The sequence below is a fragment of the Phoenix dactylifera genome, chromosome 17, assembly GCF_051530095.1.
Source record: "Phoenix dactylifera cultivar Ajwa chromosome 17, Ajwa_hap1_PhDact_Kaust_v1.1, whole genome shotgun sequence".
Lineage (NCBI taxonomy): Eukaryota > Viridiplantae > Streptophyta > Magnoliopsida > Arecales > Arecaceae > Phoenix > Phoenix dactylifera.
In genome coordinates, this window is record NC_143206.1 from 3,116,544 (window position 1) to 3,142,993 (window position 26,450).

General features: G+C 39.9%; 1 pseudogene; it reads right to left on the reverse strand.

Moving 5' to 3' along the window:
• Positions 1 to 3,233: 3,233 nt before the first annotated feature.
• The window catches only part of LOC149750998 (uncharacterized), a 55,010-nt pseudogene continuing 31,793 nt past the window's right edge, over positions 3,234 to 26,450 (reverse strand).

Genomic DNA, 26,450 nt, shown 5'->3' on the forward strand with positions numbered 1-26,450 from the left:
GTGGTTGCTCCGGGGCCTCCTCTTTTGATGTGAGCTTGGGCTCGGGGTCATCTAGTAAGGTGCACTCTACTATAAAGTCAGCGAGCACTTGTGCTTTGATTGCTGGCCTCGGGCGGTACTCGAGATCGATTTCTTCGAGCTCGATCGCCCATTTTGCGATTCTCCCCGTGCGATCCGACCGTTGCAGAACTTGCTTTATGGGTTGGTTAGTCAATATAGCCACTGTATGAGCCTGAAAGTACGGTCGAAGCCTTCGGGCTAAGATGAGCAATGCGTAGACCGTCTTCTCTAGCTTGGAGTACCGGGTCTCTATGTCCCGTAGAACTCAGCTGGTGTAGTATATCGGTCTTTAAGATTTGTCTTCTTCTCGAACCAGAACCGAGCTGACTGCTATCGGGGATACAGCCAGGTACAGATAAAGGAGCTCGCCCTGCTAAGGTTTCGTGAGCAACGGAGGGTAGGCGAGATGGCGTCTGAGCTCCTTAAAGGCTTGTTGGTATTCTTCGGTCCACATGAAGTCCTTCGATCGTTTGAGAATCTTGAAGAACAGGAGGCATCATTCTGCTGACTTTGAGACAAACCTCCCTATGGCCGCGATTCGCCCGATGAGCTGTTGTACTTCTTTGACCGTCCTTGGTGGCATCATCTCTTGTAGTGCTCGAATCTTTTCTGGATTTGCTTCAATCCCACGTTGAGTCACCACGAAATCGAGAAATTTGCCTGAGGTGACTCCGAAGGCACATTTTGTGGGGTTGAGCTTCATCTGGTACCTTTTGAGGATGGAGAATGCCTTATCAAGGTCGGTTATGTGGTGCTCGGCTGTCTGGCTTTTTACCAATATGTTGTCTACATAGACCTCCATGTTCTGACCTATCTGGTCCTTGAAAATCTTGCTGACCAGCCTCTGATAGGTGGCCCCAGCATTCTTTAACCCGAATGGCATCACTTTGTAGCAGTAGAGGCCCTTGTCGGTGATGAATGCCGTCTTCTCCTCATCCTCGGGTGCCATCCGAATCTAATTGTATCCCGAGAAGGCGTCCATGAAGGTCAGCAGTTAGTGTCTCGAGGTGGAATCGATGAGCTGGTCGATCATAGGAAGGGGAAAGCTATCCTTTGGACAGGCTTTGTTTAGGTCGGTGTAGTTCACATGCGCCATTTTTTATTAGCTTTCTTTACGAGGACTATATTGGCGAGCCAATCTGGTTAGGTGACTTCTCGAACGAAGCCGGCCTCGAGGAGCTTGTCAACCTCCTCGGCCGTTGCTCGCTGTCGTTCCGGTGCGAAGCTCCATTTCTTCTGCCTCATGAGCTTGTAGGTTGGTTTCACCTGGAGTTAGTGGACCATGACCTCGGGATCTATTTCCGACATATCAATAGGTGACCAGGCGAAGACGTCCGTGTTGGATTGGAAAAACTCGATCAAGCGATCCCGCTCATAAGGACTCAGGCCGGAGCCGATCTACACAGTCTGCTCCGGATGATCTTCTCTGAACGAAATTTGAAGGAGAAGCTCACCAGGCTCTGCTCGTTGCTTGTTGAGCTCATCGCGTACCTCCAGGGTTTTGATGGGCAGTGCTTGGTCCAAAACTTAGGCAGACGCGTCAGTTGATTGTTCTGCTTGGCTTGGTGTTTTGATTGGTTGCTTTGCTTTGAGGGTCGCCATCTAGCATTGCTTGGCTGTCATTTGATCCCCTCGAACTTCGCCGATTCCTCACTCGGTAGGGAACCGCACGAGCAGATGGTAAGTCGAGATTACAGCTCGGAGGGCATTGAGTTCTGGTCGGCCAAGGATAGCATTGTAGACCGAAGGCAGACGGACCACAAGAAAGTCCATCCTCACAGTGCTCTCTTGAGGAGCGAGCTCGGTCGTGATAGGTAAGTTAATCACGCCTTCATCCAGAACTGAATCTCCGATGAATCCAACCAGCGGAGCATTCATTCTTCGGAGCTGGCCCTCCGTTATTCCCATTTTTTGGAAAACATCATGATATAAAATGTTTGCCGAGCTTCCATTGTCAACTAAAATACATTTTATATCAAATTTATTTACGACCATAGAAATGACCACAGCGTCATCATGAGGAGTTTCAACTCCTTTTAGGTCCTCGTCCGAGAACGAGATGGCTTCAAAGGTGCGTTGACGCTTCGAAGGGACTTTCCTCTCGGTCAGTTCTTCAGCTGAGCTTCCTTCGGTCGGGCCTCTCCCTATGGTGTTGATGGTACCAGCGATGGGCCTGCTATCATTTTGACCTTCAAGCGGTGCAGCATTCTCCGCTAGTCTTTCTTCATCACGTCGGTTCCGCATGAATTGGTTGAGTATCCCACGGCGAATGAGTGCTTCAATCTCATCTCGGAGTCAGAAGCACTCCTCTGTGTCGTGGTCGTGGTCTCGATGGAAGCGGCAATACTTCCTAGAGCGCTGCCGAGTTTCTGACTCCCGCATTAGAGGTGGAGGTCGGAAATAGTCTCGGCCTTCTATTTCCATGAGGATCTCTGCCCGAGTTGCGTTGAGGAGAGTATAGTTTCCGTACCTCCCCGGGAGCATCCTTGGCCGAGGTGGAGATCTTGGCCGAGGTGGGGACCTCGGTCGGGGTTGCGCCCGCCGACGAGGTGGACTCCTTAAACGAGGCAGGTTCTTCTTTCGGCGGGAAGATCGACTTCTTGGGCAACTGCGCTCCTCGCGACGCCTTTCTGCCATTTTGAGGCTTGTTTGGCTGCGTCCCGCCGGAAGGCGATGGCCTCTTCAGCCTTTGCATATTTTCGAGCTCGGGCCAGCATCTTGGTGAAGTCAGCGGAAAAATTCTTCTCAATGGAGAAGAGGAACCTGTAGGACCAAGCTCCTGTTTTCAGCGCGAACATGGCGATCGACTGATCAAGCTCGCGGACCTCCCAGGTTGCGGCGGTGAAATGGTCGATGTGGTCTTTGAGGGACTCTCCTTCCTTTTGCTTGATGTCGAGAAGAGAATCCGACGTTCGCTGCTGGCATCGGCTGGCGGCAAAATTGGCAGCAAACTGCCTGCCAAGCTGCTCGAAGGAAGACACGGTGCTCGGCTTTAGACCGGAGAACCAAAGTTGAGCCATTCCTCGGAGGGTTGCGGGGAAAGCCATGCAGAGCACAGCCTCCGAGGATCCCTGCAGTGCCATGAGGGCTCGGTAACTCTCCAAGTGGTCCAGGGGGTCGGTGGTCCCATTGTAGGACTCTATTTGAGGCATTTTGAACCTCGGTGGGTCCGGCTAGTCCTCGATCTGGCGGGAGAAAGGCGACTTGATGGTGAACTCAAGGTCGCCCTCGCGCCTTGCCCTCTGGTTTTGGAGCGCCTCAATCTGCCGCTCGAGTTTTTCGACCTTCCTATCGAGCCCTCCGCCTTGAGAAGTCGCTGTGGCGGCTTGTTCTGGCATCGACCGCCCCGGGGTCGATCCGGCTTCTGAAGGCTGTGGTCTTTTATCCTGGTTCTTCCTTAGTGGCTTTCTCCGGGAAGATGCCTGGGTTGAACCTTGGTGACAGCGTCGTTCCCCATTGTTGACCCTTGAAGAGTCATGGGGATCTCGGCCTTGGGACATAGGTCCGTCTGGAAGGAGCGCCGATCGGACATGAACCTGCGGAGGCGGCACAGGATGGGCCTCCATACGCTGCAGGCCTTGGACTGCTGCTGCTAGTGCCTGGACTTGCTGCACCAGCGTATTGTTTTGCTCAGGCTATATTTGAGGAACTTGATCTGCCGGAGGCCTTGGTGGCGGGTTCTGGATTGAGTGGCCAGGACTTGGCACGCGATGCCGAGAGGCATTAGAGGTTCCTCTGCTTCTCAGTCTCATGATCACGACTCGGTCCCTTCCTCTAGTGTCAACTGTTGCTGGAAATTGGATCCGGGGGTGACCGCAGACCGAGGGGGAGGAGCTCCGGCTGGTGGTGCGGCGGTTGACGGCTGTCTCTGGTGGACCTGCAAGAAGCCTGTGGCTGGGGTTTCCGGCGTAGGCCCTCCAATGCTTAAGTCAGAGGGGTTTTTTAATGGAGAGAAGTAATGGCCGGGGAGGAAGAAGAGGTCCCGCCTTGAGCTTTTTCCTCTCTTTTTATAGGAGGGAGTGCAGCGGTTACCTGTGATCGGCCGTGATTGCGCGAATCAATGAGTTACCGTAAACGGCTCGAGATTTTGGGCAAGCTAGCGATCCGCTGAGATCATGTGGATTCAAATATTGACAGCCGTTGGGGTGGAGATTACGAAATTTGATCCTAGATATGGAGGACTTGATTTTTGATGGAGTGGGGAGGTCTGCTTCTTCCTTTGACTGGGTCTTACTTGGCTTTGAGATCGATGGGGCTTAACTCTGCCGAGACCATGCCTACCGAGGTCACGCCGAGATCGAGGTCGTAAGCTCTGTGGTCGTCAATCCCGATACCGGGCGCTCTGAGGTCGAACGCTCTGAGGTCGGTCGCTCTGAGGTCAGGCGCTCTGAGAGTATGCTTGCTGTCGTCACGTTTGTCATCAAGTGCCGGCGATTTGACCACGTGCTTTGAGTGATCCATTTTTCCTCCAACATCGTGCAAGCCAGAAAGCTCAAAATTCCTAGGAAACTCGATTGGTCAGGGCGAGGGTGCAATGCCAAGTTTGTTTTTGTAAGGCTTGGATGCATGCGTCGGCGTATGTTGGGCTAGCTCAAAAGATGTAGATCAAAGGTAAAATAAAAAGTAGCATAGATCTAGATGCCTTGATCTTCAAAAACTTTTACTATTGTCGCACCACATTTCGAATAAGATAAAAATAGATAGGAGAATAGGGTTGGGCTACGGTGGTACGGTATAATGCTGGACTACTATAGATGATTTAAGTTATATCTACTTCTAGAATAAAAGACTAAGGTCCAGATAAAGATGAAAGATAATTTAATTGGATTAATTATTGATGGATCTTTTTGATAGAGTTCAATTTCATTATTTATACTAATACATAATAATTGCTCTCAAATATTATTAACCATCTATTTTGACAATTGCTTCTCACATCTGGTCTTCACTCCCAGTAGCTTTAGTAACTATTGTCTACTGTCCTAATATTATTCATGTACGCAAGAATGATTACTCTGCAACCACAAAACCTATAGTCATGCCCTATCGACCTTCTATTTACCCAGGTTGCTTGTATTGCCCATCTACAATATAGTTTGTTCTTGAGAATTTAGGATCGGTATGATCATCTCAGTCTTTTACTGGCCAACGGCCAAAGCTTGATTTTTCGGCATGCTTGTCTACATCTTGACCAATTCTATCTATTCTCAACTTAGGATTTTATAGTATAATTTCATTGTTGAACTTTACTCAGTTTTAGTAAGAGTCACGTGACTTTCATATGCTGTGATTCTTTCAAACTTAATCCATGTGATGCTTATTCTCTATTTTGATTCTTTCAAACTTAATCCACGTGATGTTTATTCCTATCTGTAAGCTAATTTGTTGAGATATGGTGTAAATAGAGGAGTCTCTAGGACACATCCAAGGTTGAGGGAGTTTCACTGTAATTTCCTCTCTTGTTTTTCGGTGGGGGGGGGGGGGGGGGGGGGGGGGGGGGGGGGCGGCGGCGATCATAATGATGGGTTAATTAGTAAGAAGACATGTGTTATCCTTTGTTATGCAATTTAGCTAAGGTTCGCTAACTGCCAACGCCATTTCAATAGTCCAGGTTGAAGAGAGCAACTATTAATTACCTGCCAGAATTGATGGCTATTATTTGTTAAATTTGATTGAACAGAAATTATACAAAAATAAAATAATGACTAATATAATAGTCATTTGTTCATAATAGTCAATAAAGAAAAAGAAATCCATTGTTTATTGCAAATATTATTCATAGAACAAAATTATAATCTTTAGTAAGTGCAAGGATTTGAGTTGAAAAACATGTTATAAAGATAAGAAGTCTAAATATCAGATAATGGTTGTCTAAACAACAGAACAGTAAAATAAAGATTCTTCTAACTTTATCTCCTAGTAGCCCACTCCTTAGTAGGGAGATTCAAAGTAAAACTGACTGCCAACATTTTTGTCAAAAGAAACGAAAAGATTGTTATCTAGATACCTGTTATTCATACATAGTAGTTCTGGCGCGTACGTATTAGAGAAGGATCAGGATGACAGGATGATGGGAGCTAGCAAGCTAAAGCATTTAGCATTTGCTCTTTTAGGCAAGATATTTCTGTTCTTCTTACCCCCAAACCAACAATGAATATGGTGCTGTTTTCATTTTTTCTTTCTTTCTTAACTGCATGCCTTTTTCCTAAAATTTGAACTTGTTGATGATAATGTTAATTATGTTTTTATTTCTTAGTTAGATTCTAAAGAACAAATTGAAAACATTGTTCTTGTTTGATCTTAGATTATTGGGGATCTATTTGGACTTCTCAAAGTAATGGGCTTCAGAGCATCATATTTTTTAGAATGTAATTGTTGTTAGAGGCCTTAACAAGGACCTTAACAATAGGAATCATGAGGGTTGTATTATATGTAAATCCGTCCATAAAATTGTGGACACAAGGAGTATAGGGATACTTTTTTTGTTACCAATCACGCAAGATCTTTTGAAGTTGCATCAATATGATGGATAATCAAGAGTTTTCATTACAATACAAGAATAGACAATATTATTTGATCCCTATAAAATTGTTAGAACAATTTTTATAGTACAATTACTATAATGCATTGAATTGGATTAGCAATAAGACAAATCCATGTCTTTTTGATAGAGACCAAAGGTGTACACCTTGAAGTAGATCGACGAAAGGTGTACACCTTGATGTAGATCGACCGAGAACCATTTGCCTTAGAATGGTGACTTGCGGAATAACTCCAATAGGAAACAAAGAGCTGTCTACTTACAAGAGATGGGAGGAAGATTTCAGAGAAAAAAGGCATGGAGATAGCTAGGGCGAAAAGAGTTTGAGGAGAGAGGGACTCTTGGAAGGAGAAAGGAAGATATTTGATTTGGGAGAAGGAAAGAGAGCTGGGGGGCCGCGCATTGGGCTCCCGGGAGGAAATGGAAATTTGGGGAGAATTCAATCAGGCAGGAAACTCATGAAAGCCATCACTTAACATTCTATCATGATGACACAAAATGCTGCTAATCAAGCTAACATATGCTGAGAACTATATGCATTTTTGTGTATTGAAAACAAATGTTACAATGACCAATTGATATTGATGTAGATAGCAGGGCTTTTGTTTCTAAAACTTTGACCAGTAGAGCTTTTGCTAATAAAGTTTTTTAGAGAGAATTTTTTGCTATTTATCAACTATATTTTTGAAGAATGTAAATTTTTTTCATCTTTTTGGTAAATAAATTAAAAAATATTGCTCATAGTATTTTCAATTGTCTAATTATTTATATCATAAAAAATTATTATTATAAAATATTTTAAAATAAAAATATTTGTTTTGATATTTTAATTTAAATTATATAATGCATCTTTACATTTTTATAAAAATATAACAATATTTTTGTAATATTATTATATTATAATAATATCGTAATATATTAATATAATATTATTTTATTAATATAATATTATAATAGTATTGTATTATTACGTCATTATTATATAATGTTAATATATTATTATATTTTTGTCAAAATATCATAAAAATGATAGTACTACTCTAATGCAGTACAATACAATATAGTATAATGTAGTTAGATAATGTTAATATTATTATATTATTATATTTTTGTCAAAATATCATAAAAATGATAGTACTATTCTAATGCAGTACAATACAATATAGTACTATTCTAATACAGTATAATACAATATAGTATAATGTAGTTATATTTTAATATGAAAAATTAAGGCTCCTTATGTTGTTGAGATTGTAAGGGCTTGCAATCTTGGGTGGTAGGCCCGGTCAAAGTGGCCTTATGTCCCATCATGTCTTGCGCGTCCATGGACAAATGCCTTCAAATCTATATACATGATAAGTTGGAAATCTCTTCAGTACCTTGGATCGAAAACCATAAATTCAGGGAGCTGTGGTCAAATTTTTGTCTGCTTTTAGAATTTCACATCCAAGGTGAAAATATCAGATATCTAAGTACTCTAATGTAGTTATATTCCCTGACGTTGTGTCAATGACCTACGTCAGCGTGGAGAATAGATTCTTTTGAAAATATACCTTGCTTTAGGCAAGTCTGAAGTATGTGAACAATGTTCTTTTTAGGGCGACTTTCGATGAGGTTTGCAATTTAGATAGTGATACTTTAATTCCAAAGCATGTGATAAATGCGCGTAGTTATCAAATTTGACCCAACTTGAGGCAGAAAATAATTTAGCAGCCCTTCCAAGCATGAACTTAAAATATTTAGTATATCTTTCTTCGCAATTGCTTAAGGAATTGGCCTCCAGGATTAGTACTTTCATCAATCCCTTTTCCGAGCCAAGGTAACAGTGTTGTCGAGGAATTGGCCTCCAGGATTAGTAAGTTCATTATCTATGTTCATGCTTCCAAAGGTGAGAGACTATGATAAGACATGAATCATTGGTTGATGTAAGAGAAACTTGGTAGGATGGACAGGGATTGTATCTCTCGCATGAAAGAAGGATTCACCTTCCTTCATGCAAATTAACCTTTAGATAGTGCAATGGTCGCTTCAAGATTTGTGCAGCCAGATAAATTAACGAATTTGGAATGCTTTGAGATCCGTATGGGATGTGATCCTATGGTCAAAGTTGTAAAAGAAGATCAGTCATTCTTTCGCATGAAAGGAAGGTACACCCCAAACCTTCGCAAGATAAGGGTCAGGATTGTGGGGGCTTGGATAGGTGGCCGAGGGCTAAGGTTCTAAGGGAATGAAATCAAAGCCAATTTTTTTAGGACTCGTTTGGTTCGCAAAAAAAAATTTTTCTCACTGAAATATTTTTTTTGGAAGTTGATGACTAGAAAAGTAGTTTTGGCATTTTTAGTTGACAATGGAAAAGTGGCATATTATAGAGTAGCTTATGCTTAGTTGAGCATCTACTTTTTTAGAAAAGTTACGCAAAATACCTGTTATGCCCTTAATGTCATGGTCCCGATTCGAGATCGCATACCGGGGGTCGCCGCAACCATCGCATACTCATAAAAAATTCTCCCCACAAGCATGCAACCCATCTCAACATAATAACATAAACACGCAGTAGGGTGCCCTATTACTGAAGCAACACTTTCGCATCTTTTTAATTCTGCCAAACTCTCCACTTTCGCCATGCATCTTTCTTCATAGGATACTCCTACATATTAGGATGACCTACATATTACTCAAAGGACCTTCTGTAGCCATAGAGATCTCACATTATCTTCCGCATTATTTGGAATTTTTATTTATCTTTTGATAAGGCACAATTTTTTTCTATAAAAAGGCCTTGCATCTTTCACCTCGACACTCATCTTTCTTCCTCCTACTGACCATCCTTATGCCTTCTCTTGATCTCCTTTCACTTATTTTGATGAGGGAGACAAGGGCAACTCATTTGTTTTGATCAACTAACTTTTGACTAGTTTGCCGAGTTGGAATATCGTCATAAATTAGGGCATCATCTCAAATGAATACATTTCTTAATTGGAATATCCTCACTATTAATTTGTTGTTTGGTTCAAAGCTTCTAATTCAAAAAGTTGACATTCTCTTAATTGGCCTTTGGCTAATTGTAAGCCCTCACCATTTTTGTGCTGTTTTGAGCAGATCTTTGCATGTTTTCACCCTTATCAATCATGTCCCCACCTAACCCCTGCACCTGATGCACTCATTCTTCCTCTACTGCAATCAGTGAAGAAGTGTCGTAGGTAGAAAATTTGATCATCTTGAAGCTTCGATGGGCTAACATAGACGAAGGATCTATTACCTTAGTCAAGAGTGAAGTGAACACCTGAAGAGTATTAATCCAATCAGCCTTATACTCATACTTGTGAAATTATATTAGTTGATAATAATTAAAAGCATGACCTTTTAACTTTGTATTTTTTTGCATGCCTCTTTCAATATAAGCTTTCCATTAATGGTTTGGGCATCAGTATTCTTCAGTGTTCAGCCTACCCCTTGACAAATCAGGCCAATGATCTTCAACACTACTCATAACAGCTAGATCGAGTCCTTCAAAGTAGAGTTGACAAATCTCTATTAAGATGTATGATTCCTGTAGAAGCTTATGAATTGATGTCCAAAGTTCTTCAGAAAGTTGAAGAATCTAAAAGGTTATGAAAAATCTATAGAATAGACCTCATCATTGTGAAACTTTTGTGCAATCCCTAGCTAGATAATGTATACTATTATTTGTTCTACTATTATACCAAATTCATCACTTCTTCGATCTTCTAGCAGCCTTTTTTATGTAATGCTGAGATTTATACTATCCATAATCTACATAAAGGTTTTTAATTATACATTATCCTGGGTATCATGCCAAATTGGCATTTGCATTATCATGTTGCCCCCTTGCATATAGAATATGCATTGCATAGAAAATCCTTAGAAGCTCCCTTTAATAATGTTGCCCCCCATCCCTTGTGATGCTTATGGCCAGTAGTATAAAGTTGTTACAATTTTTTCCTCAAATTCCTGGGCAAATGTTCATGAACTAATATTAGCTAGAATTTGGCAACTTCCCCGGTGATCCTTTGCAACTCACCATAAACAACAATCTCAAAATTTGACAAGGTATTGACCGAAATATCCCTTAATTTTATGATCAATTGTAACTTTGCTAGGCCTTGGTTAACAAATGCCAGGGCTTTATTATATTGTCTTCAATAGTTATCTGTGGATAAACCAAAGCTTAACAATTTGGGTTCCTCAATGATCACAGTACTTCTCTATATTGGTTGATAAGCTGATTCATCAATTACAAGGATGGGTTTAGTTGTCTTCACTATCTAACACATTGGAAAATACTGTAGCTTTGCATATCGGGTATCAACAATATGAACAAGTTGTTCAACTCATTCCAACAGCAAAGTCAAAGATGCTACATATCGCTCCAAAAGTGGTTTTCGTATAGTGGTCCCTATCTTACCAGCTGCTACCCAAATTTTCTTCTGCAGTGACATAATAGGAAATACATAGCTGTCCTATTAGAGCCTATGTAATGATGACTAGACAGTGTCCCACCGACCATGCTAGAAAGCTTGTTGGTGCATTTTCCATCCAGTCTGGACATGTTGCAAGATGCACTGCCGGAATCCTACTGGATATGGCAGAAAGCTTGTTGGTACCCTTTCCATCCCGTTCAAACATGTCGCAAGATCTACTAGTAGAGTCCCATTGAATGTGCCAGAAAGCTTATTGGTGCTCTTTCCATCTCGTCTGAATGTGTCGTAAGATTCATTGGCAAAGTTTTGTCTAGGTGTTATAGAGAAGAGTGGTGACAAGCCAAGTGGCCACAGGTATATGCATATGGTCATGCCATTGGTGTCAAACTAGCTAGAAAGTGATCGAAGAGAGAATAGACGTGGGTCCAAGTGCCTTGACATTCAAGTACTTTTGCTACCGTTAGATCACTATTCAAATGAGATAGATAAGAGGTTTAGCGCTAGGCTACGATATTAGAAGCTAAGTTATAATTACTCCTTGGTTCAAAACTATAGTGGACTAAAATAAGATAAAATATGTTGGATTGATTGTTGAAGGATCATTTACAAAGTTCAATTTTCACTTATTTATACTAAGAGTAACAACTATACACTTTGACGATTGTCACCATGTATGGCTTCTACTTTTGGCAGTTTTGATAATTGACAACGATTATCCTCCACTTTGGATATTCGTCAACATGACTACTCTGCAACTGCCAAGCCAATAGTCATATCTTTTCGGCCTTAATGTAGCTTAGCTTATATTGCCCTTTTTGTTTATTTCAGCCTATAATACAGTTCTCTATATTTGAGATTATCCTTAAGGCCTCAGTCTATTTCAATGTATTGTAGTTGATCATAGCTAAGTTTTAGGCTTTTGGAATGTTTATAACCGAACTTTCTTTCTTCTATCTATACATCTATATTGGGTGAAATTTATTATGGTTGAACTCTCCTCATATCAGTAAGGGTTATATGATTGTCACTTGCTTTTGTTTTCTCAAACTTAATCCACATAGTGCTTGCTCTCAACTACTAGCTAGATTGCTAAGATGGGGTGTGCTGACCCAAAGATTGATTTTGATGATCACAAAATCTTGAAGTACAATTACTAATGTTTGTGTTGCAAGAAGAAAGATATTTATTTTGCAAGGAACATAACAAGTTGGAAGAATAGAAGAAGACCTCAAAAGCTCTCAAAAAGTTGAAAGAAAGCTATACTTCATTAGCCCAAGTTTCAAGTTCAAAGGATTCAAGTTGAAGGAGCAAATTTAAAGAAAGATTCAAAAGAATAGTCCTCAAGTCGAGTCCTGAAAGTTCAGAGTCGACTCTGGCACTCTGAAGTTTCAAGGAACAGTGCTCGAGTCGACTCCGGGACTCTGTGAGTCGACTCCGATTGAGAACAGACAAAAAGATAGAGAGTTGATTTTCAGCACTACAGTACTCGAGTCGACTCCAGCTACAGTCGAGTCGACTTTCAGCTATAGTGTCGGCAGACTTCTATTCACGAGTCGACTCCTGCTTCAGCCAAGTCGACTCCTGCTTCAGCCGAGTCGACTCGAGCACGCTGGGAGGCATAACGGCTAGTTTTTTCTTGACTCCAACTACTTTATTTTTATCTCTAACGGCTAGATCTTTACTTCCACGCCATCTAAAGCTATAAAATCAAGAAGAGAGCTAGAAAAGAAGTTAAGAAAGTGGGAGAAAACACATAGGGAAGAGATTTCAAAGAGATTTTAAGAGAAACCTCCCAAAAGCACAAAAGGGCCATTCAAAGCAAAAAAGAGAGAAGAGGAGCATCCGAGTGAATCCCAAAGCTTCCTCTCCAACTGTGTGCTGCCTCAGTGATCCTCTACCTCGTGCAAAATTAGAAGAGGGTCAAGTAAAGAAGAAGTCGAGTTCCTTCATTTGCAAAACTTGGTTGAGGGCTTCTTCTCTTTACTCTATTTGTTTACATTGTTATATCTGCTTGTTTAAGAAGCTTGTATTTATTTTAAACTCTTGTTCTAATATCTTGTAACTTGATTCAATCAAGGGATTGAATCAAGGGGTTAAGGTTTGTTCGTGAGCCAAAGGAAAAAATCAACGGTGTAAGGTTGTGGTTGGTGAACCGGAAAAAACCAACTGGGTTTGATTGTGAATCCGAAAAAACAATCGAGTGGTTCTAGTCGGTGAGCCTGTGAAAACCGACCGAATTCGTTGTTATCTCGTGAAAACAACAAGTTAGGTTGTGAGCTTGTAAAACAACCGGCTGTAATATGAGGGATTATAGTAAAATTTCCAAGAGGTCTTGTGGAGTGGATGTAGGTGCTGGGGTGCACCAAACCACTATATGTTTGTTGTATTTGTGATGCTTTCTTTCATTGTTTAATTTCCTCACTTACTTACTTAGATAAATATCTAATTGAATTGCTTGCTTAACTCTTATCCGTGCATCCTTTAGTTGCAAGTATATTCAAATTGTTTAATCAAGTTTCATTTAATAAAACTGCATTAAGATTCATTGTATTGAAATGCTTGCTTGGGAAAATCTAGACTAATTGTTTATTGAGTCCGCTGTTTAATAGTTTTAATCTTGATCAGATTAGAATCAAACTATTGCTAAGTTTAAATTTTACTGTGCATCTATATAACTTAGCTTAATTAATGAAAAAGTTTAGAAGTAGTTGAAAAGTTTTAAAAGACCCAATTCACCCCCCCCCCCCCCCTCTTAGGTTGTATCTACTGGGCAACAAGTGGTATCAGAGCCAGGTTCTCTAAGATTAATTATTGATCTCACGATCAAAAGCCAAAGATCATGACAACTCAAATAGATAGTTTTCTAGGAGAGGACAATTAATTGATACACCTCCACTATTTAATGGCATAAACTACACACATTGGAAAGCACGCATGTGCATTTTCATACAATCACTTGATTATAATTTATGGAGCATTATAGTCAATGGGACACACACAAACACAAACACTAATCATAATAAGAAAATGACTCAACAAAATTCAAAAGCCATGAACCTATTATATTGTGCATTAGATGGGAATGAGTTTAATTGCATATCTTCTTGCATAACTGCTAAAGACATATGGAATATGCTAGAGACTAAATATGAAAGCACTAACATTTTTAGTGAATCTGAAAGTAGCTCTAAAGAAGAAGAGAGGCAAGGTGATATTGAAAACCTATGCCTTGTAGCACACAAGGACGAGGTATGTATTGAAACGCAAAGTGTCTCCTCTTCTGAATATGAAGTATATAATAAACTTGAAAATGAGTTTACACTTGATGAGTTACATGATGCATTTCTTGATCTAATGAAAGAACATAAGAAACTCATTTGTAAAAACAAGAACCTGAAAAATGAAAAGAAAACCCTAGTAAATGAAAAACTGAAACTGTCTAATAATTATGAAATACTAATTAAGAAACATACTAATAAAACTGAAATCTTAATTAAAGAAAATAAAAAACTAAATCAGAAAAATCAACTTCTTACTGAAAGTCATGATAAACTTAAGAAAAATAATGAATTGCTTTCAGAAGATAATAGAAAACTAACTAAAAAAGTTGAAAATTTGAAACCTATTGTTGAAAGATTCACTCTCACCTCTGAAAAATTAAATTCAATGATAGAAAATTCAAGAGCTGGATATGACAAAGTTGGATTGGGATATCAACCATGGTACATCCAAAAATCTTTCAAGAATATATTTGTTAAATCCTCCGTTGTCTATTCTAAAACAGATTCTTATAAATATGATGAACAAAAATTAATTAAAATCTCTTCTGTTCATCCTAAAATAGTTTTTCATAAATTTGATGAACCTAATGAACAAAATCAGAAAATTAAAAATTCATCATCTACTTATGTTAAATCTATGATTGTTAAATTTAACAAGGATATGCAGAAATACACATCTTGTAATCCTAAAATCTGCAAGCCTATGGACAAAATAGCTATTAAGAAAATATGGATTCCAAAAGGTAACCTACAAGGACCCAAAAGAGCTTGGATTTTTAAGTTGAAAATCTGAATATTTTCTGCAGGTGTGTCTAGCACTCAAGAGTCCAACAAAAGATGTTAATTTGCACATTGGGTGCTCTAGACATATTTTAAAGAATGAAACTTAAAATATACTTAAGAAAAGTAATTGAAAAATAGAAGAAATAATGAAATTAGTAATTCTTGCATCCTCTCATACTGAAATTGTTTTATTAGTTGATTAAAACATAACTTGCAAGTATTAATCATTTTTTTGTGATATAAGTGATATTTTTGGTATAAAAAATATATATCCAAAACACTCTATCTTTCTATATTATGCTTTACTTATAGATGGATAATTTGGTCAATCAATTCTTCCAGAATAACTCTATGAATTTTTTATATGCTTGATTGAGAGTTCTTATCCATGGCATTATCTTCTATTGATCATAGACATAAGAATATGTACTTGATATGCTCTTAAAAAATATGCATTATAAATACTAATATCAAAGAAATTTTTTTGGCATATAAAATTAACTTATGCTAGTATGGACTTAATTTCAAAAGATTTTGTCATTGGTTTACTTAGATTATCTTCTGCAAGGTCAAAGTTTGCTATACATGTTAACTAAGGAAATAAATAAGAATCAATTTCTAATTCTAAAGATGTTATTTCCATCACTAAGTTTTCAAAAGCTTACATTGGATTTGTTCTTGGCAAATAAAATTGAAGTATTTTCTGTATTTGCTAAATCTTATAAAAGTGTTTCAAATGAAAAAGGTTTTCAAACTGTGAAGATAAAGAGTATCATAGCACATTGTTGAAAACCAAAATTCTGATAAGGTTTGCACAGAAAATAATATTGAATACAATTGTTTCTGCATCAAGGACACCATAAGTAAAATAGGATTAATAAAATTCTTGAAGAAATGAAAAAGATAATGTTGTATGATAGTCATTTTTTTTTATGATCAGATAATTAAGCATATTATGAATGTTTCAATTAGAGGTTTTATATATTGAAACTCAAGAACCAAAATCTATATGTATAAAAATATTTAAGTTATGATTAGGTCCATAAAAATATTTTCATTACAAGAGGATGGAGTGATTTTAATATATGATATATATTTTTTGCCATATAACTATTTAAACTTACTTTTTAGAGTTCCATTCCTTGTCTTTTTTTTTTTAAAGCTATCATCACTGCTTGTCATACATATGGTTTCTATTAGATCTATTTTTGATGAAAACTTCTTTTGATTTTCTAAAAAATAGAAAATGAACTATTGCATATCTTTAATATTTTTCAGTCGTACATGTTATGCTTGATATGTTCTTATGAAAATAATGCCAAATCTGATAAAGATACTCCTGTCTTTGGGTATCATTCATCAAGCAATGCATATAGAATATTCAATGAAAAGATCCTAGTTGTAGAAATATCAATTCATTTTATTCTTTATGAGACTAATGATCTTTCATTAAGTCACTAAAATCAGATTATATATGTATATGGTTAATCTTTTTGCTTACATATAACAATCTGAAACTAAAACACTTTAAGAAGAATGAATAAGATTATAATTGGTCAAGTTAAACTAAATCATTTTTGAAAGAGATAGAATTTGAAATTTTGCCGATAAAATCTAAAAGCTTGTTAATAATTAGAACCAAATTGAGTTTTTCAGAAATGCACTTAATGAAGAAAAATTGGTGACTGCTAAAAGATTCAATCAAGAAAAGATGAAATAGATCTTGATGAAATTCTTGCATGATTAGAAGTAAAGATCACCATTATCATTTGCTTGCTTTATGAGCTTTATATTCTGTCAAATGAATGTGTAGAATACACTCCTATGTGCTTATTTCATTAAAGAAGATCTATGTAAAATAACCACCTTATTTGAAATCACTCATTACAAATATCATAAAGCAATATGTGATTTGGAACAAGCACCAAAAGTATGATATAAAAGCTTGAGTAACTTTTTGATAGAAAGTAATAGTGATAAATCTATGCATTAAAAAGAAGAATTTATGATATCTTATTTGCTCAAAGTATACATTGATGACATCATTTTTGGTTCTACTAATGAAGATTTATATGAAGATTTTACTAAGCTCATGCAAGGTGAGTTTGAAATATGTATAATGAATGAATTAATATTTTCTCTTGAACTCCAAATTAAGACAAACAAGAAAGGGGATCTTCATTGACCAAAATTAGTCTACAAGAAAACTCTTATAGAAGATTAGCATGAAGAAGGTATGTCTATGACCCCATCTTGTAGAATTTGAAAAGGATGAGCAAGGTAGATCTATTATTTTAAAGCTGTATTGAAGCATGACAGAATAATTATTTTATCATACAGCTAGTAAAACAGATTGTATGCTCAAAAAGGAGAAGATTGCTGACCCAAAGATTGATTTTGATGATCACAAAATCTTGAAGTATAATTACTAATGTTTGTGTTGCAAGAAGAAAGATATTTATTTTGCAAGGAATATAACAAGTTGGAAGAATAGAAGAAGACCTCAAAAGCTCTCAAAAAGTTGAAAGAAAGCTATCTTCATTGGCCCAAGTTTCAAGTTCAAAAGATTCAAGTTGGAGGAGCAAATTCAAAGAAAGATTCAAAAGAATAGTCCTCGAGTCGACTTCTGCAAGTTCAGAGTCGACTCTGGCACTCTGGAGTTTCAAGGAACAGTGCTCGAGTCGACTCCGGGACTCTGCGAGTCGACTCCGATTGAGAACAGACAAAAAGATAGAGAGTTGATTTTTAGCGCTACAGTGCTCGAGTCGACTCCAGCTACAGTCGAGTCGACTCCCAGCTACAGTGCCGGCAGACTCCTATTCACGAATCGACTCCTGCTTCAGTCGTGTGAAAACCCAAAAAAAAAGGGAGAAAGGGTTAACGGGCCGGCCCGAAAATACCGGGCCCGTCTCCCTCTTACGATCGTGCCCTAGGCACGATCGTGGAAGAGGGGTTGCAAGGGGGGAGGTGGCGGCGTGAGGGGAGGCCGGTCATCGGGGGAGGTGACTCGCCGGGGGAGACCGAGATCCGGCCGGCCGCGGGGGAAGCTCCAAGCCTCTTTTCTCTTCGGTGAAAACCCCACAAAAAGCTTGGGGTCCGAGGGTTTTAGTCCGGTTTACTCGCGGTTCCTCCTCCGATTTCTCACCGGAAAGATCGTCGGAACACCCCGTCGGGCTGAGGTAAGCATGGCTCCTTCCCTTGCATTTCATTTGCTAGATTTTTGGGTCAAGTTGGTGGGATTTTGGCCGGTGAAGCCGTCGGAGAGGGATCCGAAATAGGGTACCCCTGTTTCGGCCTCTCTCTTCCGGATTCCGCCGCCGCCGGCCGCCGAGTTGGCCGGGATCCATGGCGGTGGGGTTGGTCGGGTTTGTGTGAGGGTCGGAGATAGATTTCTAGGGATTTGGTTGGTGATGGGGGATGGTGGATCCGAGGTCTTCTTCCTCGTGATCCCATCCCTTCCTCCTCTTCCTCTCGCGTGGGTTGGCCACCGGCGGCGACGACGGCGGTCGGGGGGGAGGCTGTTTGGGTTGCCGTCGGGTGGGGGGGAGAGGCCGAGCCACCATGAGGAGGGCCTTCGGCTGATGAAGGGAGAAGAAGAGGGGAGGACTTTAGTTGACAATGGAGGAAGGGGGAGGGGGCAGTGTTGGTTTGGGGGGAAGAAGAAGAAAAAGGAGAAGAAAATTCTTCTTCTCTCCCTCTCTTGGTTGGCCACCATCGCCGGTGACAACAACAGTAACGGCCGGCAACGGTCCGACCAGTGGTGGCCGAGGGTTGGGCAGGTGGCGGCTACTGCCCTTGGACCAAAGAAAATGAAGGAGGGGAGGAGTACTCCCAACCATGAAGAGAGAGAAATCATCCCTTTATGTTGGTCTCTTTACCGGGACCGGCCATCATCGCTGGCGTGGCAGCGACCATGGCTGGCGACGACGTAGGCCGGTGGTACAAGGTGGGAGTCGGGCCACCCCGACTGTCCTAGATCTGGAGGGATTGAGATGTTTGGGGACCTGGTGATGGACCCCATAGTAGATGTGGATCATGGTTTAGAATATTTAAATATTAAATAATTTAGTTTGTGATTTATAATTGATGTTGTAGGGGAAGAGTCAGCGGTGCCAGGAGATTTAGATCAGGGGACTCAGCACCCCAGCGCGTAGGTTGTGATTCGGACCCGTATTTGAGTCAGTCTACAATTTCTGTAAGAATCCCTACATCTGAGCACTTTTATTTACGCATATATTGGATTTATCGTTGGATATATTTTATCAGTATGTTGCTATTTGTTTTTGAGCTTGTATGACTCTATCAGGTGTGCATTTTGATTGCTTTGGAAATATTGAAATAATTAAATTGGGAAGGAATAACATATTTTTGAGAAATTATGAAAATATGTGACGTGATTGAAATGTGATTAAACATGTAAAACTAGACATATAAAATGGGTTGGACTAACCTTATCATGAGATAGCCTCTATGAGCTCACGCGTAGGATAGCTGCCACGAGCTTATGCGTGGGATAGCCTCTACGAGCTTATACGTAGGATAGCCTCCACGGGCTTACGCGTGGGATAGCCTCTACGAGCTTATGCGTAGGATAGCCTCCACGGGCTTACGCGTGGAATAGCTGCCACGAGCTTATGCGTGGGATTTGTGCAGTCTTGGACTGGGACATGAACTTGGTTAGTCCAAAGCCAGAAGTGAAAAGTCTGAAAACTTGGGAATCAGAGTAATACGGGAATGGATCACATAATGTGAAAAAGAATTTGTGTATATGTTCTAGTTATATACACTTGTTGTTTGTTGAGCTTTTGAAAAGATGAAATGACATTTATTTGATGTTTTGATGATTTTATTATTACTATTGTGTGTGGCTGTTGGGATTCTTACGGGGCTGGAAAAGCTCATACTACACTTACATTTTTTTTCAGAGGCACTGGATTCGTAGGATCTGTCGGGTGGGACAAGAAGTGAGATCGATCTGGAGTCAAACTGCTAGATAGTTAGAAGTTAATTTATCTTTTGCTTATGGACATTTGAAATTATGTAATCATTCAGTACATTTTAGTTGGTTTGGTTTAAATACATTAATTATGGATTTATTGGAATTGTTGTTTATCTTAGGCCTTGCATGATCTTTAGGGCACTGCTCTAGGGCTCATGCGGCCGGTCGCATATCGGACCCGGGTGATGGGTTCAGAGCGTGACAGATTTGGTATCAGAGCTTAAGGTTAAGGTATCCTAGGGTTTAGGTTCAGGTGAGTGTGAGTGGGGAGTTATGATAGAAAAACTATCAGAGCCTTGGTTTATAATCACATGAGATTGTAACATGAATGATATTGTAATCTAAGGTTTAAGACCACTAGAGACTGTGGGCTTAGTGGCATTAGAGTTTGAGGTTTAAGATCACTGAGGATAGTGATAAAATCAAAATCTGAGCATATGTTTAAGATCACTAGGTATTGTGGCAGAAATATATCATAGCTTAAGGTTATGATCGCTTGGGACATGACAACTAATTTCAGTGCTTAAGGTGTGAGATCACTGGGCATTGTGATAAAATGTATGCATCGGGTTTGGCTTTCGATGAGTGTGGAAAGAAAGTATAAATTGTCTTTGATCATGATAAGAAAAATTTGACCTAAGATGAGTGTAGGTCAGCAATGGCATATCGGTTATGCCATGTTCAGATATTATTTAAATGATCTGAAAGTTCAAACTTGATATGGGTTTTGATGTTATCGTACTTTTGATTTTGCTGCTAATTATTAGAGTGGGATTTGTACGTTGATTTAGTATTGGAGTGAGCTAAGAAGATTTCATAATATTGAAAAGAATGTTTTTCGAGGTTAAATCTGTATGTAGATTATATTTGGAATTGATATGTTTGAATATTGTAAATTTGCATATTTCTATTAGTGGATTAAATTCTTAAGGCCATATAGTATGCAAATTGGTGGAGTATTCTAATTATTTGAATTTGTATATTTGGATTGGGCTCCTGAATTTTTTTTATAATTGTTGGAGATTATTGGATGTGTTAATTTAAAACTCAAGCCTAGATTTAAGATTTGAGCAGGGATCTTTTGTCATTGTTGATGAAGCCACTAATAAATGTCATATTGAGTAGAGACTTCGGTCATGAGATGCTTACATGAATTATCATATATAGCATTGTTGATGGATGTTAAGAATCTTGGTGAAGAAAGATCTGGAGATCGATAGAGTTAATTCCTACTCATAGTGGTATTGGCTCAACATTCCTAACCTATTGAATTTGAAGTAAATTCTGTTGGAAGGAAAATCAATGTAGATTTTCTAATTAAATTGCTAAGGGAATACAAGAATTACCCCCTTTAAATTAAACTTAGATATTTTTGGATTCTAAGAAGGTTGTGGAGATCACGTAGTGACCTTAAACTTGACTAAAGGATTGGGGGTTAGTTATGGTAAGTATACTCTATATAAATCGAGAACAAAAAGATCTAGAGGTTTTGCTCTAGTTCTACTTGAAAATTTAAAATTTGGATTTTCTTAGTCTCGATACAAAGTTATACTTTGGTCAGAAATTATTTTGTGACTTTAGAGAATTTGATGAGTTAGATCAGAGTGCGCAACGGAAGTGTAGTGGTTTGAGTTATTTTGAAACCGATTAGAAAAAGAAAAAAAAATAATGATAATACCTTGATCTGAAGGGTATTATTATGGAAGACTTGAGTTAGTTTTCTAGTAGAGGGGAATGTGGTTGATTCTTTGCCTACTGGAAGTAGTTATGGGCTCTCCTATTTTTGATAATTCTAAGAAGAATTTTGGGGCATCTCAAATTTAGCGTTAACGGATTGATAGCTCTGTGATTAAGCTTGGGCCTGGAATGATTTAACATAGTTCTTCGACTCCTAGCTCTGACATTGTTAATATACCTATTTGAACAGATTTGCGATTTTCCTAGGATAAAGGTTGATCATTTAATCACAGGCAAAGTTAAGAAAAGAAAAATAATTATAGAATATTAAGAGCATTTGATACTAAAGATTTCTCCTATTTCTGTTAAGCCAATTTTGATCTCTATATAGAATCAAGATAAATTAATTTCTTTGGGATATAATTTTGGCATTTTAATCCAAGGTTGGGAGTTTGGAATTCTTTTGAAGGAGATCAAAAGGACTTACTACGTGTGGTAAATAGAAAGGATCAAGTTTTGAGATGCTGTGATTTTTGTATGTCAAAATCTTGTGAGTAGGTACTCCGAGAGGGAGACTATTTGACATCTCAGGGATGATGTGGGAGAAAGAAAAGTACTGGGACCAGAGATAGTACAACAAACTGTGGATAAGATAAAGGTGATCAGAGAACGGCTCCTTATAGCTCAGAGTAGACAAAAGAGTTATGCTGACAATAGGAGAAGAGAACTGGAGTTTCAGGTTGGTGATCATGTTTTCTTGAAAGTATCTCCTACTAAAGGTGTGATGAGGTTCGGGGTTCGTGGCAAATTGAGCCCTGGGTATGTTGGTCCGTTCGAGATCTTGGATAGAGTTGGAGAAGTGGCATACCGTTTGGCTCTACCACCAGCTTTATCAGGCGTACATAATGTATTCCATGTTTCAATGCTGAAAAAATATATTCCGGACCCGAACCATGTGGTAGATTTTGAGCCTATAAGTCTGCATGAGGACCTAACTTATGAAGAGTACCCAGTACGGATTGTGGATAGAAAGGATCAAGTGTTGCGACGTCGGACCATTCCTTATGTAAAGGTGCAATGGAGCAATTACTCAGAAAGAGAGGCCACTTGGGAGCTCGAGGAAGAAATAAAAGCCAAACACCCTCAACTCTTTGGTATACCAGGTATGTTAATTTCGCGGACGAAATTTTTTTTTAGGAGGGAAGAATGTGAAAACCCAAAAAAAAAAAGGGAGAAAGGGTTAACGGGCCGGCCCGAAAATACTGGGCCCGTCTCCCTTTTATGATCGTGCCCTAGGCACGATCGTGGAAGAGGGGTTGCAAGGGGGGAGGCGGTGGCGTGAGGGGAGGCCGGTCGTCGGGCGAGGCGACTCGCCGGAGGAGACCGAGATCCGGCCGGCCGCGGGGGAAGCTCCAAGCCTCTTTTCTCTTCGGTGAAAATCCCCACAAAAAGCTTGGGATCCGAGGATTTTAATCCGGTTTACTCGCGGTTCTTCCTCCGATTTCTCGCCGGAAAGATCGTCGGAACACCCCGTCGGGCTGAGGTAAGCATGGCTCCTTACCTTGCATTTCATTTGCTAGATTTTAGGGTCAAGTTGGTGGGGTTTTGGCCGGTGAAGCCATCGGAGAGGGATCCAAAACAGGGTACCCCTGTTTCGGCCTCTCTCTTCCGGATTCCGCCGCCGTCGGCCGCCGGGTTGGCCGGGATCCATGGCGGTGGGGTTGGTCGGGTTTGTGTGAGGGTTGGAGATGGATTCCTAGGGCTTTCGTTGGTGATGGGTAATTAACCCTAACTACTAAACAACCCAAGACAAGCGCTAAAGGTTTAATCTAGTAGCAGCCTTAAGAATTAGAGAGATCGATGAAACTAAACAACACAAACACAAGCGGTTGCATTTGATTTAGACGAGTATTCTTCCTAAGATCTGAAATTTCTGACGCAGCAAATTATTAGATCTTAGTTGCTTCACAGATTAGAGGGATCAAACAATTACGGATTTGATATCTAACCTAGCAATAGATTGCAACGAATAATAAACTAGTAGGCCTCCTAGTAATTAAACGAAAACAATCATGAAAATATGCACAGAAGGACATTCGACATCAAAGCATGAATTGAACAATGAAAATAAATTCAGATCTCACAGTTTTATTGATTCCGAGGCTTCTGTTTCCTTAGACCAATAAAAGCTTTAGCCACGCAGAGCCATGGATGCAAACTTCCAAGGAGAAAAGAGAAAGAGGAGTCCTCCAAGAGAAAAGAGAAAGAGCCCCCTTTTCAGCCCCCTTTCTTTCACCTTTATCCCTTCCAAAAAAATCTCCTAACAAATATTCAAATCTGACTAATTACAAAAAATAAAATAAAGTCCTAATATAACTGGGAAAGTGGTGTTTCCAGCTGGGATTTTCGTGCATCAAATCTGGAAACTTCTGAAAATTGACCGAGTCAAATCCACGTATTGCAGGCTAAGGACGTGCAGCAACTTCGAGACCAATTTTGACCTTGATAAATTTAGTATCTATCAAAACTCAAAACATAAAAGTTGTAGAGCATTTTCTTGGCATTCCACAGCATCTTGAATCATCGCAATCAGAGCTCGGATGAGAAAGTTATGCTTAGATTACGAAGCAATGTCGAAACTGTCCAAAATCATCCAATTAGCTTCGTTTTGTACTTAACGCTTCCATTTGCATCCTAAATCAAAATATAAGAATAATGAGTACATTTAGGCACAAAATAAGTATACAAGACTAAACATTAAGAAAGAAAAATATGACATTTTGCATTCTCATCAATGGGGGAAGGTGGATCCGAGGTCTTCTTCCTCGTGATCCCGTCCCTTCCTCCTCTTCCTCTCGCGTGGGTTGGCCACCGGCGGCGACGACGGCGGTCGGGGGGGAGGCTGCTTGGGTTGCCGTCGGGTGGGGGGGGAGAGGCCGAGCCACCATGAGGAGGGCCTTCGGCTGATGAAGGGAGAAGAAGAGGGGAGGACTTCGGTTGACAATGGAGGAAGGGGGAGGGGGTAGTGTTGGTTTGGGGGGAAGAAGAAGAAAAAGGAGAAGAAAATTCTTCTTCTCTCCCTCTCTTGGTCGGCCACCATCGCCGGTGACAACAATAGTGGCGGCCGGCGACGGTCCGACCAGTGGTGGCCGAGGGTTGGGCAGGTGGCGGCTGCTGCCCTTGGACCAAAGAAAATGAAGGAGGGGAGGAGTACTCCCAACCATGAAGAGAGAGGAATCATCCCTTTATGTTGGTCTCTTTACCGGGACCGGCCATCATCGCCGGCGTGGCAGCGGCCATGGCTGGTGACGATGTAGGCCGGTGGTACAAGGTGGGAGTCGGGCCACCCCGACTGCCCTAGATCTGGAGGGATTGAGATATTTGGGGACCTGGTGATAGACCCCATAGTAGATGTGGATCATGGTTTAGAATATTTAAATATTAAATAATTTAGTTTGTGATTTATAATTGATGTTGTAGGGGAAGAGTCAGCGGTGCCAGGAGATTTAGATCAGGGGACTCAGCACCCCAGCACGTAGGTTGTGATTCAGACCCGTATTTGAGTTAGTCTACAATTCCTGTAAGAATTCCTACATCTGAGCACTTTTATTTATGCATATATTGGATTTATCATTGGATATATTTTATCAGTATGTTGCTATTTGTTTTTGAGCTTGTATGACTCTATCAGGTGTGCATTTTGATTGCTTTGGAAATATTGAAATAATTAAATTGGGAAGGAATAACATATTTTTGAGAAATTATAAAAATATGTGACGTGATTGAAATGTGATTAAACATGTAAAACTAGATATGTAAAATGGGTTGGACTAACCTTGTCATGAGATAGCCTCTACGAGCTTATGCGTAGGATAGCTGCCACGAGCTTATGCGTGGGATAGCCTTTACGAGCTTATGCATGGGATAGCCTCTACGAGCTTATGCGTAGGATAGCCTCCACGGGCTTACGCATGGGATAGCTGCCACGAGCTTATGCGTGGGATTTGTGCAGTCTTGGACTGGGACATAAACTTGGTTAGTCCAAAGCCAGAAGTGAAAAATCTGAAAACTTGGGAATCAGAGTAATACGGGAATGGATCACATAATGTGAAAAAGGATTTGTGTATATGTGCTAATTATATACACTTGTTGTTTGTTGAGCTTTTGAAAAGATGAAATGACATTTATTTGATGTTTTGATGATTTTATTATTATTATTGTGTATGGCTGTTGGGATTCTTACTGGGCTGGAAAAGCTCATACTACACTTACATTTTTTTTCAGAGGCACTGGATTTGTAGGATCTGTCGGGTGGGACCAGAAGTGAGATCGATCTGGAGTCAAACTGCTAGATAGTTAGAAGTTAATTTATCTTTTGCTTATGGACATTTGAAATTATGTAATCATTTTGTACATTTTAGTTGGTTTGGTTTAAATACATTAATTATGGATTTATTGGAATTGTTGTTTATCTTAGGCCTTGCATGATCTTTAGGGCACTGCTCTAGGGCTCATACGGCCGGTCGCGTATCGGACCCGGGTGATCGGTTCGGGGCGTGACAAGCCGAGTCGACTCCTGCTTCAGCCGAGTCAACTCGAGCACGCTGGGAGGCAAAATGGCTAGTTTTTTCTTGACTCCAATGACTCTATTTTTGTCTCTAATGGCT